Source organism: Rhinolophus hipposideros (genome assembly GCF_964194185.1).
Source record: "Rhinolophus hipposideros genome assembly, chromosome: 22".
In the NCBI taxonomy this organism is placed as follows: domain Eukaryota; kingdom Metazoa; phylum Chordata; class Mammalia; order Chiroptera; family Rhinolophidae; genus Rhinolophus; species Rhinolophus hipposideros.
In genome coordinates, this window is record NC_138068.1 from 333,744 (window position 1) to 347,885 (window position 14,142).

At 59.7% G+C, this 14,142-nt stretch overlaps 1 protein-coding gene across 1 annotated transcript in view; it reads left to right on the plus strand.

Moving 5' to 3' along the window:
* The first annotated feature begins 2,434 nt into the window (after window positions 1–2,434).
* Window positions 2,435–14,142, plus strand: part of ZBTB46 (zinc finger and BTB domain containing 46) — a 45,862-nt gene continuing 34,154 nt past the window's right edge. Inside the window, exon 1 of the mRNA XM_081033261.1 lies at window positions 2,435–2,634. The gene's annotated coding sequence lies outside the window, so the exon portion shown is untranslated. The remainder of the gene's footprint in view (window positions 2,635–14,142) is intronic.

The following is a 14,142-nucleotide window of genomic DNA, read 5'->3' on the forward strand; positions in this document are numbered from 1 at the left end:
AACCCAGCCTGGCGTCTGCCCATTGCGAGTCCAATCCTAGTAGCAACTTAGCTGCTACTGGTCACTGTTGAGTGTGGAGTTCCTGGGGCCATGTTGCCAGCACCCCCCCCCCCCCAATCAGACTAGATGTACTGAGCTGGCTGCAGGGGGTCCAGCGACTGCTATTAGCTCTTTTGTGTGTGTGTGTGTGTGTGTGTGTGTGTGTGTGTTTAATCATAATGGGTGTTATTAGCTCACAGAACAGTGACAGTCTGGAGATAGGGTGGACTTCAGGCACGGCTTGATCAGGGCTCTCTGGGGCTGTCCTTGCTTCTGCCTTTTGGTGTATCAGCCTCATCTTCAGGCTCCTTGCCCTTCTGTTGGTTGTTGGAGCAGGAATAATGGAAGTCTCAGTCCCCAGTCACTGGCAAGACTGTTGGAGCGTATGGGGTAACCTCGATTCATCATGATACAGGACAGGGGAGTGGAGAGGGAGTCACAGGGCTCCAGGGACTCAGCAAGGCTTTCTCCCAAGACCAGAAGCCCCAGGCTGGCAGGGGCATGGGCCCTGCGGAGGCCCAGTCTTGGTTCTCATGGGCAAGCCTCTGGAGCAATGACTGAACACCACGGTATGGTCTGAAGAAGGCAGCTGGACAACATGCCATCCAGCAAGGTTGTTCTCCTTGAGGACTGGTGTGTGTGTGTGTGTGTGTGTGTGTGTGTGTGTGTGTACGCACACAGCCATCTTAGGAGAGGCTGGTCTCTCTCTGAGGGAGGCGGGTGGGCATAGGGGTTTGGTCCTCCTGAGCTTGGGGGGCACTCCGAAAACTGCCTTAGACCCCCTGGCCACCTTTCCTCTGAGGCTACAACTGTGTTCTAGGTAGGCAGGTGGGGGACTCCTGTAGAGTGCCCTGTCCCTTCCAAGGGAGGAGGCAGGTGACCCTCCTGGAAGCCTAGAGGCATCCACTTCTCAGGGTGGCTGTGCCCAGCACCTACCTCTCCAAGGCCTAGGAAATGTGGGCCTGTTGTTCCAGAAAATAGGGGTGTGCTGGAGAGGATCTTCCAGAAGAAGGGCTTGGGAAGGGGGCTCCTGGGCCGGCAGGGCCAGGCCAGGCCAGGCCAGGCAGCGGGAAGGGAGCCTGCAGAGTCATTTACAGGCGCCGCTGGCTAGCAGGGAGGGAGTGTCCGAGCCTTTCATCCCTGGCTGCCAGACCGACGTTCGCCCTTGTTCACTCAAGGAGAATTCCACCCCCCAGACCTGCCCTCCCACTGCAGCCCAATGAATGCCTCCTTACACATCCTGAGACAGCATCCATAATGGCCCGCCGCCTCCCACCTCCCGAGGAATTCCGCGGCGCTGGGCCCACAGGGAGGCAGGGCGCAGACGGCCCGCGGCGTCTCCCCATTGGATGGCCGGGCCGTGCTCGACTCCCCTGCGCGGCTGGTCAGCCACCGGCTCACCTCCCTTCCCACCGCCGCGCCCGGGAGAGGAAGCGAGGTGGCCTTTGCCCCCGCATAGGCCAGCCGGGAATGCGGGGCCACGCTTCCCATTACACCCGCCCGAGGGCTTGAGAATGGGGGAAGCAGGGACGCGCAGGGCCCATCCCGGGCAGCACGATTCCAGATAGCCTGCGGGGGGTACGGGGCCCCGCACCCCTACTCGACAGGCGAGGCGGGAAGGATCGCCGCGCACGGTCGCGGATGCCAAGTGGTCCAAACCCAAGACCCAGTGGCAGGCACTGTCACGCGGCCTGCGCCCCACGTGTGCCTCTCCCTGGGCGCGCCGAGGTCCCCCGACGGCGACGGCTTGCGGTGCCCAGGTCTTCAGCACCGCGCCCTGCGGGGCGCTGGGAACGCTTCTCGTTGCACATTCGCTGTACAGCGCGCGGCCCGCAGAGCAGCCCGGGCAGGGGGGTAAGTCGCGAAGTTTGCGAGACACGCGCGGCGCGACTGCGCGTCGGGGCTCGGGGACAGCCTGTGGCCCGGGGACCCGCGCGCCCCGGAGGACCTGGCGCCTGGGCAACGCCGGGGTGCGCAGTCGGGCAGGGGCTAGGGTCCCCTCTCCCCGACCCGAGTCTCCCATCCGGGTGGTCTTCCGGCTGCTCTGCCCCTCGGGAAGGGGCGCGGGTACCCAGAGACCCCACGCCGCGCCGCCTCCGCCCCCCGCCAGCCCAGGGGAGGGGGCTTCCCACAATGCCCAGCGAGCTCCAGGCCGCACTTCCGCTGTCCGGCCGCCCACAGGGGGCCGGAGGAGGACCGACCCCTGCCGCGCCCCCTCCCGCCCCGCGGCGCGGAGCCCGGGGCTGAGCGAGGGGCGGGGCGCACCGGCCGGGCCGGCGGGGGCGGGGCCCGGGGCGGTGGCCGCGGCCAGGGCGCGGCGCGGGCCAATCAGCAGCAGCGGGCGCGCGCCGGGGGCGGGGTCGGGGTCCGCAGGCGGGGCGCGCGCGCGGGCGGCGGGGGCCGCGGGGTTGGAGCGGGCGCGGGGGCGCGCGCCGGCCTGACGGACGGACGGACGGACAGACGGACGGAGCAGCCGAGGCGAGCGCGCATCTCGGACACGCCTGGACGCAGCGCTCGCCCGGCGGTGGCGGCAAGCACCGGCTCCGGTCCGGCGGCCGCGGCGCCCGCCCTCGCCTGCGCCCCATGGGGTCACAGGTAAGCGGCGCCGGCTCATTGTCCGCGCGACCGGCCGGCGCATCGCGGCCGGGCGGGCGGGGGCCGGGCCGGGGCCGCTCCGAGCCGGGGCGCGCCCCCGCCGCCTGCTGCCCGGCGCCCGCCCGCCCGCCCCGCCCCGCGGGGGCGCCCTCCTGGCGGCGATCGGCGCGCCCCGTTCGCGGCGCTGGTGTCGGCGGTAGCGACCCCGGCCGGGCCCCGCTGGTCCCCAAGCTCGGGGGGCGCGGGGCGGGGGGGCGGGCGGGGGCGGCGCGGGGTCCCCGCGGGGCTGCTCGCGGAGGCGGAGGCGGCTGGGCTGCCCCGCGCCCCTCGCCCTCGGCGCCTCCTGCCGCGGCCGCCGCGGTCCCTCCCCCGTCACCTCCGAGAGGGGAATTTTCCAGCTGGTAATTTCTGCTGCGTCAACGCCCGGCCCCAGGAGGCAGCCCGGGGGCGTCCTGGCGCCCCCCGCCCGCGCCGCCCTGCGCGCCCCCCGCCCGCGCCTCCGAGCCGCACCCGGACCCGCCCGCGCCGAGTTTGCCAAGAGTCGGAACTGCGGGAGGTGGGTGCGGGCGGGTCCCCGCGCCCTGTCCGGCCTCGGGGTTATTGTCTCCCCCTGAAGCCGGGCACCGGCCTCCTCTCCATTTTAATTCCGACTGAGTCGGGGCGCAGGGGCCTCGGGGCCGGGCGGCCCGCGGCGCGTGGAGGGGACGAGGCGCGCGGAGCGGACCGGACGCGCAGAGGGAGCGGGGTCCGCCGCGATCCGCGTCTTTGTTTCTCTGTAAAGAGACATGTCAGTTTCGCGGGGCAGCGCGACTCAGTACCTGACAAGTCAATCCCGAGGGCAAACGGGGAATTCCTGCGCCGGGAGGGGGCTCTGGCCGGGTGGGGCTCCCCCATCCCCGCCAGCGGATTCATCCTCGTAGGGTTAGCGGTCCACGCACAATAGGGCTGCAGCGAGGAGCCTGGGTGGGAACCAAATGCGGTGGAGAGCAGATAGGTTCTGACACTGAGGAAATATAAACAAAAGAAAGTTTGACTGAGATTCTCAGCGAAATTTCCTCCTGCTTTGCCCGCTACAATCTCAGCGACGCATTTGTGGTGGATTACAGCGGCGAGATCGGTACCGGCATTGTTTAAAGAAATGCTAATTAGGCAACGCGTTTAGCCGCCGGCTGTGCGCAGACACCTGTGCACCGAGGACTCACGTGCATTTTTAATTGTATCAGTTTGTAGAATCTTTCACATTGGATTCATTTCCCAAGGTTTGGTAACAGACTTACCATTCACTCTGTTGCTGGCGCGCATGCTGTCTGTGCAAGGCGACATTTCCACGCCACGAGGGTGGAAAACAGTTTGTTCATGGAAAGGAAATGAATATAAGGGATTTTTTCACATGAATAATGAGGTAGAGAGCAGTACTTTACCAAAGCAGAGCCCTTCGGTTTGCTCTAGTTTATGGGAGATTGTTTTGAAGTGAAACTTTGGGGCGCCTTGTCGTTTCAGAAAGGACATAGTGGGAGTAAGTGTGCTCAGGCAGAAGTCACTGAAGATTGAAGGAGGAACTTAAACACTGCGTCCCCGGAAAAGCTAGTAATGACTTGCGCGTCCTTCAGTGAAGGGAAGAAGGGGCAGGGGTTACGGTGAGAGCTGGTGCAGTGCGCTCCTGCCAGGCTGTCCAGAAAGCACAAATTCAGCCTCAGGACCACGTTCAGCAAGCCTGGCATTGGGGCCAGGGATGCAAGAACTTGGGTAACTTCTGTTCAGGTTGCGCTGTTTCAGGCTGGGAAGCAGCTTTCTGTGCTGGGCTGCAGTCCAGTCCACTCCCCGCCGCTTGGGGTTGGCCCAGTGTTCCTGCAGGGGCACCTGCCTCTGGGATGCTGTGCCCCCCCACTCAGTTATCCAGGGTCAGCGTGACCTCATGCCCCTCGGTCACATGTTAGTCCCGAAGGGCTGACGTGACACAGTGGAGCTGCTCCAAGGACCTGGGGACATACCCTGCAGTGTGACACCCTTTTATTGCTAGGTGCTACGTTGTTTACAAACATGTTAAACTAAATTAAATTTTAACAAGGGTGAACTTTCCAACATTGTCCTTATGTGGGGTTTTTCAAATTAAGGGAAATTGGGCCACTGTGTCCCTGTGGTCTGTGTTTCTGGGACAGCTGTATGGCTCTCCTGCTTTCTTCTCAACCAGAGGTCTTAGACCGGCCTCCAAGAGCGGAGGAGACCCACTTTGTCTGGGGTGTTGAGAAAGTCTGAGCTGGTGCTAACTCCGCACTGTGGTGGTCCTTTGTTCTCAGATGCCCTCTTGGCTGCTGTGTTAAAGTGACAGGAGAGTTCTAGAAACCATTGCTCCTCTTGTGCCCACACCTAGTGTCACAGCACCTGCCGCAGCAGTCCCCTGTGCTGGGGCTTATGTTCCTGCCCAGCTCATGTGCTCAGGAAAATGTCGGCTTTTTCTTGTCTCTGACTTGACATCCTTTACCCTAATGTTGGCCGAGTGAGGACAGATTGCCAGGACCTCTGTGAATCTCCACTCCCCCACCCCTGAGAGGAGACGCTTCTGGTGCTACAGGTTTTGCTTCAGGGGCCTGTCTACGAAGAGGAAGCGTGATGAGAAATCTCTGTGGAGGCCCCAGGCGTACTTAAGTCTTCAGCTACATACGGTTGTCCTGGTCTCATCCTGCTCGCATGTCCTCTGCTCTAGCTGTGGCTTTGCTCCGGCCAGTGTGGCTGGGGTGTCAGGCCATGGGTCATCGAGTTCTGTCCCTGTCGCTGCCATTCTGGCCTAAATACTTACTGTCCCTCACACGTGCACTTGGGCTTTGTGTCCTGGTCCGCTAGTGATGACAGCACAGGCCCGTGGTTTTCTCTATAGATGGAAAAGAGAACTAACCTTTTCGGACGAACTGAAAGTTGTTCCATTGAAGAATGAAAATAAGCTAGACCAGTCAGATTTGACCTCAGTGTGGTTTATGTAAAGTTTTCTGTTCATAGCTGTCAACAGTGCCGTTTAACTCTCGCTTAGATTTAAACATCACAGAGTACTTTAAAACATCATTGTTTGGAGTTTTAAAGATCGCTAACTTAGGTATCTTAGAACAGAAAGTTAAGAGGCAACGGTATTGTGTTTTCAGCAGCATTTACAGAGCTTTTGTGTTTTGATAGAGGTGTGTTTTGAGTCATATCAGTGACAGTCCCAGGGTTTCGTGTTGATGACCACTCTGGCAGTGTTGAGGACTTGCTGGGAGCAGCCGTCAGCCAGGTTGGGGACAGAGTCCTGCAGAAGGGCTGGTGATGTGTTGGGATGGGGGCACACAGGGACCACTGAGGTGGCCTGGAGTGGGTGACAAGTGCTGGTGAGAAATGGGCCTGAGAGCTGAGGAGAATGCAGAGCAGAGCACTGGGTGGTCAGGACGACCAGAGGGAAAGGCTGTCACGCAGACACCCCTCCTCACCGCCGCCCAACGCGGGACCCTGCTACCCAGCCCTCAAGCAGATTCTGTCCTATAACCAGTGAGGGGACAGGACCCTTTGGGGGCTGCCTGGCTGTGGGGTGGGTGTGAGAAACGATTGCAGTTTCAGATTCTGCCTTCCCATGCTTGTGTCCCAGCACACATTGTCACTTCCTGGAGGTGCATGTGCGTAGACCGTGCTCCGTCCTTTTGGAAGAGTCCTCCTTTTCCTGGCGTTCCGAGTGGCGCCTCCATCACGCTCGCCAAGTGAGCTCGGTGTGCAGCCCCCGTCCCTCTCGCTTTCCCTTTCAGCAGGGTGGTGTCCCCATCATTTCCAATTGTATACAAAACGGAGAAGAGCCATGACTGTGGGAATGATTGGTTTTTAAAATGTCCCTTATGTAGGTAAAATTTGGACAGAATCACCACTTGCATGAGATACAGGTATTTTTTCTTTGTGAGACATTGTTGTTTCTCTTTGTTTTATGTCTCTTCTTCCGTATAATCTGCAACTGCTGTGCGGAAAGTGGTCCTGCCTCAGCTGGCGTGTACTGCACGCGAGGCCCCGTGTCACACTGTCCCTTCTGTGTGGAGCAGAAAGAAGGCACCTCTGTGTCTTGGGCTACATTCGGAGGGCTACGGGTCTCACATATCAAGAGCTGCCCCTGTGAAAGGTGGACACGGGGACAGCACAGCCCACGTGGCTTTGGGCAGGTCACTTTGTCAGTGTGGGTCACCAGCCAGTGCAAGGTCAGCCTGCGCCCTTCCCTCCTCAGTGACACGATGCCCTGGGAGCAGGAGGGAAACGATGACTCCTAACTGAGCAGAAGAGGAGTCTGCCAAGCCCAGCTCGTATCTGTCTGCAGTGCTGACTGCTGCTCTCCAGACACACTTCGTGAGCTCGTCCCACAAGCAGAGCCAGAGCTCAGGCACTGGGCTGGCCTGTGAGAAACGCAGAGCTGGGGCTCGGGTTCTGGAGTGTGGCGGGTGGGTGCCAATGGGTAGGCTTTCTAGAATCCACGCATGGCCCAGTGTCAGAGGTGCAGCCGGTGACGTGAGTGACACATCTGCACAGCACCCAGGGCGGTCCTTGCGGAGGGGAGACCAGCCCAAGGGGACCTAGCAGATGGGAGCTGACCACAGCGAGAGGGTGGACTCGGTCAGTGGAAAACCCATCGTGAGGGTGGCCCAGCGGGGTCAGGGAGGAAGCGAGGGCTGTCTCTGGGCACGTGTGGCTTGAGGACGCGAGGGCTGTGCAGAGTGAGATGGCAGCACCCACACGGCGGGTCAGGTGCTCAACGTCGGAGGATCTCTGGAGCTGAGTCCTGCTCCAATGTGGCCGCTGCCTGCCCGGGGGCACTGGGCACGTTGGCCCTGACCCGCCCTGAGCCTACGTTCTCTAAAGAAGCCTCGTGGCCCCTGAAAGCTGCCATCTGAGAACCGACTGTTCAGATGGGACTGGGTCATTCAGACCAGCCCCAGGGAGGGCACCCTGGGGCCACATTCTCTTACAAAGGGAGCGAGGAGTCGTGTGCTGAGGTCCCAGGAGGAGCGAGGCCACCACAGGAACTGGGACAGAGAGGGGGATGGGGACACGAAGCTCTGGTCTGGGGAGTGATGGCAGGTGGGTGTGCCTGAAGAGGAGAGGCGCGCGTGGTCAGGGCTCGCCTCGCCTGGGGTCCCCTCCCTCCCGGCTGCTCCCTCGCCCAGTATGTGCAGTGTGCTGGGCGCCACCCCGCTGTCCCTAAACAGCACCTTCTGACTTTCTGGTGTGTCTCTGGATCCAGGCACAGGAGGAGGCGACCCAGGAGCCCCTCAGACACCGTCTGCTGGGCCTGTGTGTGCACAGCTTGGCTCTGGGAGACTTCCAGAGCTTTCCACAAATTCTCGAATTCTCGTTTGGGGCCTGTCACACAAACAAGGCGACGACCCTGGCAGGGATCCTTCCAGGGACAGGTGTTCTGTCAGCTCCGTGGCCCCCATGCGGCTGCACCCCCTCCCCACATGCACAGCGTGGCTTGCTTGCCGGTCGTGCTTCGTTCCTGCCGGTCAGACCTCTCGGTTCCCCTCCGTCACCCTTCTTCCTCATTTCTGGAGTGTTGCTGGTGAGAACTCACTGTCGAATAAGGGCTGCAGGTGGTGACCTTCCTGGACAGACCTTCTGAGGTAGGAGAAAGTTGTGGACGTGAGTCTTGCCGAGTCCCGAGCGAGAGGCCAGAGGCCCCGCCGGCGAGCGCTGAGGCCCCTGCGGACTCGTCCTCTGTCCCGAGCACTTTCGGAACCTCATGAAGTCGCTCTGTCCTGTGGTTGGAGGTGGCTGTGGCTGGCTGTGTGTGCGTTTGTAATTTTTGATTTCTGAAGGGACGCTAAGGGACCCAGGACGTTGACTAAACCACAGCCGCGGTTCTTGCCCGGAGCCAGTGAGGCTCTGCGAGGAATTCTGTCCAGCGTCACGTCTCGCACCAGAGCCCGTTTGTCACGTCTTATCACCTTTGCTTTCGTTTTCAGTTCTGCAGGGGTAACTCCATAAACAGGAAGTGGACATATTTTCCAGGAGGCTGTTTCCCATTGCCGACGGTGAGGCAAAAACACGTGTCTGTCATTTCGTGGCTTGTATATCATTTTGTGCGAAGACTGTTTTCTTCAGCCTCAGTGTTTCGAAGAACTTCCCTGAAACAGTCAGCTGCCACACTACCCACTGGGGCACCCACTGTGCATTCGTGACGGCCCACTGGGCGCTGAAAAAAGTGGTTTTACAGTTGGGTGCGTTTCGACTTTCCTAGTTGTTTTCTTTACGTTTCTGGCAGAACAAGACAAGAGCAGTGAAAATGTGACAGTCTTTGGACGTCCCCTGTAGTGAAAGGCCCCAAGTCAGGCTGACAGCCGTCCCTGACTTTGGTCGGACAGGGCAGCAAACACTTGGGTGTCGGCAGCCGGTGTGTCACTGTGTCTGCCTCTCTCTTGGTCTGGCTTCCTGATCCTTGCTGCCAGTTTTGCTTTCTTCTGTGTGCTGGAAACCCGGACGCCAGAGAGCCTGGAGCAGAGCGGCTCCCTGCCCGGGGTCCTGCTTGGCAGGACGACCGTGCTTCTTGGAGATGGAGCAGAGGCGGGAATCCGTCCAGGTGTGCGTGAGCATGTGCGTGTGTACGAAGCAGGTCGGGGAGGGTCAGTGCCAAGGAACACCTTCTCCAGGCCTGGCCAGTGCACTCCCGCAGGCCCGGATCAGCCACAGACCCATGCGTCCCGTCCTCTTGTATTCCTCGGAGACCGTGACCGTGCTGTCCCTTGGAGGAACCCAGCGGGCCGAGTGCCACCGTGTTTGCATAACATTGCTAGGAAGCAAGAATATCCATGACATCAGGAGGTGGGTGTCTTGGTTATATTTTAGTGATACACACTAAAAGGAGCGTGTAACTTTTAGGTTAGATAAAGATGCGTCCATGAGTCAGTCTGAAGCCGTGTTGGGGGCAGCATGGTGTATGGACCACCCCATCGCGGTCCGGGATACGCCTGCGTCCTCCTTCATTGCACAACTGCCTCGGACGCCCATGGAGCACGCTTGTCTTCTCGTGCTCACACAGGCGTGCGATGTGTCGCCCCACCTCTCCCTCGCAGCCGCTGGGCGGGAACCGCACTTTGGCCAGAGTGGTCCCGGTTCTGGATTCTGACCGAGCGGCTTTCCGGGGTGAAGGGCGGGACCGGCTCAAGCCCCAGTGCACTGCTGCCAACGGGGCTGGAGGGTCTCCTGTTACAAGCCACTCGCGGCCGTGTCACAGCCCTTTCCTGCTGTCTTGAATGGGAGCGGTTGATGTCAGATTGCTTTTTGTGTGAGTTTCCCGGGGCTGCCCTAACAAGTGCCACAGACCTGGGGGCTGGAAGCTGTAGAGCTTTATTCTCTCTCAGCCTGGAGGCCGGAAGTCAAATCTCAGTGTGGGCAGGGCCCCCAGGAGGGTCCTTCCTGCCTCTGCCAGCACGCGGCAGCCGCCCTGGCCTGGCTGTCCTGTCTGTGGACCAATCAACCCATCTCCTGTCATGTTCTCATGGCCCCCTCCCCTCTTCTGACAAGGACACCAGTCATACTGAAGTAGGGTTCACTGTAATGACCTCATCTGACTTGGTTTTATGTAGAAAAAGCCTGTTTCCAGATGAGGTCCCTTTCCAGACGCACTTTCTGTGGGACATGACTCATCATCACAGCCTGTATCTGCCTGACACATCTCCACATGCATTTCTCAATCCCAGTGTTTCCTGGGACTTCGCTGCCCATCACCAGTGTCACCTGTCACGCCGTCTGTTCCCTTCATGCTGCAGCAGGCCAGTGTGTCAGTGACTGCGCCCATAGCAAGCAGGGCTCCTGGTCTGGGACACACTTCCAACAAGGTCCTCGCTCTGTTGGGACCTGTGTCCGGCAGGGGAGTGGCAAAGCCAAGACAGATGGCAACACTTGCTGTGCAGAGACACAGAGATGCAGAGCCGTAGTGGCCCCGAGGGGGGGACGGGGTGAGCAGAGGCTGAGCGCAGGGTGTCTGCGGGCGCTTGCGGGGCCGGGCGCTGCGTGGCTCCAAAGCAGGGTGGTCTCTGCTGGCACCTGTCTCTTCACTGCTGACTGCATGTGTGCCCACCCGCAAGTCAGGCCAGAGCTTTTCTGTCCCCCAGGCAGCTGGTGGCCCCTGTTCAGGACTGCGTTTTCAGTGCTTCCTGTAAGGTACGCAGGAGAACAAAGGATAGCACCTATTGAAACATAGTCTTCAAATTTCAGAGAAGTTTCTTTTGTGCTGCAGTACCGCGGGGCACTTGACACATCACATAATATCGTAAGGGACGGGTCTGAAGCTGTTGTGAGCGCACTGGTAGAAGTGTCCTGGGGCATCTGCGCCAACCGTGGGGGATGGGGCCTCTGCCAGAGGCTCCTGGGTGCCTCCTGAGAACCCCTTTTGCTCTTTGGAAGTCAGTGTGGAGGCCTGGGGCTTTGGCAGCGCCTCTGTGCCTGGCAGGCTGGGGGTGGGGGCAGGAAGGAGCCGCCTGTGTTCCCCCCTCATGGGGGCCCTGCCCCACACAGTTCTCAGCTTCCAGATGAGACAGTGGTTGGTCCCGTCCTGCGGGCTCTGGGACCTCTGAGGAAAGTGGGAGCCAAGCAGAGTGCCCGTGGCGCCCGCACGCGACGGGACGGGTGTGCGTTTGGACGGCTCTCACATGGATGCTGGATTCTGTGTCCAGGACGTCGGTCTCCCTTGGTGCTGTCCCCTCCCCCCCCACCCCCCAGCTAGCCTGTCGCCCACACCTTTCATCATCAAGTTTCATCAGTAAGGAACTTGCTTTGGAGGTAAAGGGGATTTGAGCAGATAGCCTCAGGTCACATCTTCTCTGCTCTGATTTCTTCCCATTTTTTGTCTTATAAACTTCTCAGCATTGATGGAAATGACGTGTCATTGCCCCTCTAAGTTGGGCCTCGTTTAGTTTTACTGTGTCATGGTTTTCTCGGTCATTTTCTAATTGTCAGAACTTTTCATTTTCTAATTGTCAGGACTTTGTTTCTTTTTTACAAAGAGCAGTGCTGGGAGCATTTTTGAACAAACTGGCGTTCTGGGTTGTTTCCTTGGGTGGAGACGCCACCCGTCCGCCCGCCGAGTACTGCGCTGCCTTCCGGAAGGATGGGTGTTTGGAGGTTCTCTGCTCGGACATCACCACTGTCTCTGGGCCTTTATGACTTCACATTAAATTTTACCAGCTCCGTAATTCAGATTTTCCTTTGAACTCTTTTCTCAGAATCTAGTACATTTCTTTTGGTGCCTTTTAGGCCCAGATACCTTTCAAATCTTCCCATTGAGTCACAGGATTAACTTGGATTTTAAAAGAAGAGAGCGGCTGAGGCGTTTGCCCAGCAGCCCACCATGACCTTCCCCATCAGTCAGGCCAGGGCACGTGCATGGGCTGGGTTTGGTGATGGGTGACGTGTGGTCTCTGTGGCGTGCAGCCTACACCAGGCCAGCAAGCGCTGACTGGACCCCCGGCCCCCCAACCTGGTGCGGCCCCGAGGACAGTGAAGCCACCAGGAAGGACTGGGGTGGTGGGCACCCTCCCCACCGGCTGCCCTGCTGAGCAGGTGCTTTCAGTGCCGATTTCCTTCAGTGTCACTTGACAGTAGGGCAGACTGGGAGAACCCCTCATGTGCCCTGCAGCCCCAGAGCTGGTGGCCCCCACGGTGCACCCCCTCACGAGTCCCCAAGTCACTGGCAGGTCCCAGTTCTTTCCTCGTGAAGCATGGAGTTTCATTTCTTAAACGTCCTTGGAGCTGGTCCCAGCCCAGGACTTAAGAGGGGCTTTCCCAGGGCACGCTCTGCCTCCCTCACGTGCTGGGGGCTGGGGGTGAGATGGGGCCCTGAACCTCCCTGCCCTCCCCTACACTGCATGCCTGGACCCAGCCCAGGGAGTGAGAACCGGTCCCTGCCTTCAGGGCCCTCTGATCTGGTGCCCAGATGACCTTGGGTCCAGATGACCCCCACCCTCGGGCCCACTTCTGCCCCGCCCGCCTTGGCAGTCCTGTGTCCATCACAGGCCCCTGCAGCCTGGCCTGTGCCCCAGCTGGTCCTGTCTTCTCGGTCAGAGGCTCCAGGGCCACGGTGACCTGCATCCTGCAGCTGGCCGGGCCGCTGGTGCCGTGGACAGGAGGCCACGCCGTGAGGCAGGCCTGTGTGAGGTCCCAGCTGCAGCCTGCGCCCAGGCTGCTTGGGGCTCACCGCCCCCATGGAGTCCCCACCCCTTGTCCCCTCAGCTTCTGACGCGTGTGGACCACGTGGCGGCTGCTGCTCCTGCAGAAGTGACAGTGGCACCTGGAAACCTGTCAGCTGAGCGGGTTCACTGCTGGGAACCGGAGCACATGCATGTGCCGGTCAGCGGAGACGGTGTGAACAAAGGCTGTGCCCCTCGTTCAGGGTGGTGCAGGCCCATGACCATTCCTGCCGGTGGTTTCCGCGGCTGCCCCCCCCCAGGTGGGCAATGTGCAGTGGTGCAGCTTTTAAGGAGAAGTGACCGAGGAAGATGGTCGCGTGCCCCTTGACGTCAGCAAATGTTGCAAAATGCTAACAAATGGTGCATCTGGCTAAGGGACAGGTGGCAGTTCTCTGAATTATTCTTGCAGCTTTTCCTCAGGTTGGAAAGTGTTTCCAAAAAAAGTTGAGAAAGACAAGCCAAGACCCCACCGTGTTGCTCCCACATTGCTTTTGTTTCCCGCGTAGACACTCTACGTGGCGGCAGGCAGCCCCGTGTTCGGAGTTAACATTCCAAGTCACAGCGTCACTCAGATTTAAAACACCCAGAAATCGTTCTTCTGCCTTGTGGAGCCTATCAACTTTCTATTAAAGAAAAAGTAAAATAATTTCTAAAGGTGACGTGTGGCTTTTCAACTAGAGCTTTCGTAACAAAGGCCCACAAAGTGATAAAACAATGGAAATGTATCTTCTCAAGTTCTGGAGGCCACAAGTTTGGAATCCAGGTGGGCAGGCCTTGCTCCCCCCGCGTCCCCGGGGGTCCTCCTGCCTCGTCAGCTGTCCAGGTGTCCCTGTCCCTGCACTGTGGCCGCATGCCCGTCTGTCCACCTCCATCCTCACATCGCCTTGCCTCTGTGCGTGTCCGCCCAGATTTCCCCTTTTTATAAGGACCCAGTCCCGTTGGGTTATGACTTCATCGTGGTTAAATCTACAAAGACCCTATTTCCAATTAAGGTCGCAGTCACAGGTACTGGGGGTTGGGACTGCACCATGACGTTTTTGGGGACGCGATTCAGCCTGTGGCAGCAAATAGCTGTCTGTCCCCTCCCCCAACTTTGCTGTGAGCTGAGGCTGGCCCGGAGCATCAGAGCCCACCTCTCGGCTGCACATGTGATGTCACACTCTGATGCCCAGAGCGTGTGTGCCGTTCCGTCCAGAGGACATCGGGGGAGTCCTGGTGGCTGGAGCTGGGATGTCTCGGGTGGGCGGCTGGTGGGCACGTGGCCTCCCTGCTCACCATCCAGCCCACTTCCCAGGATCAAGAATTTGCCATCTCATCTCGTCCTGTT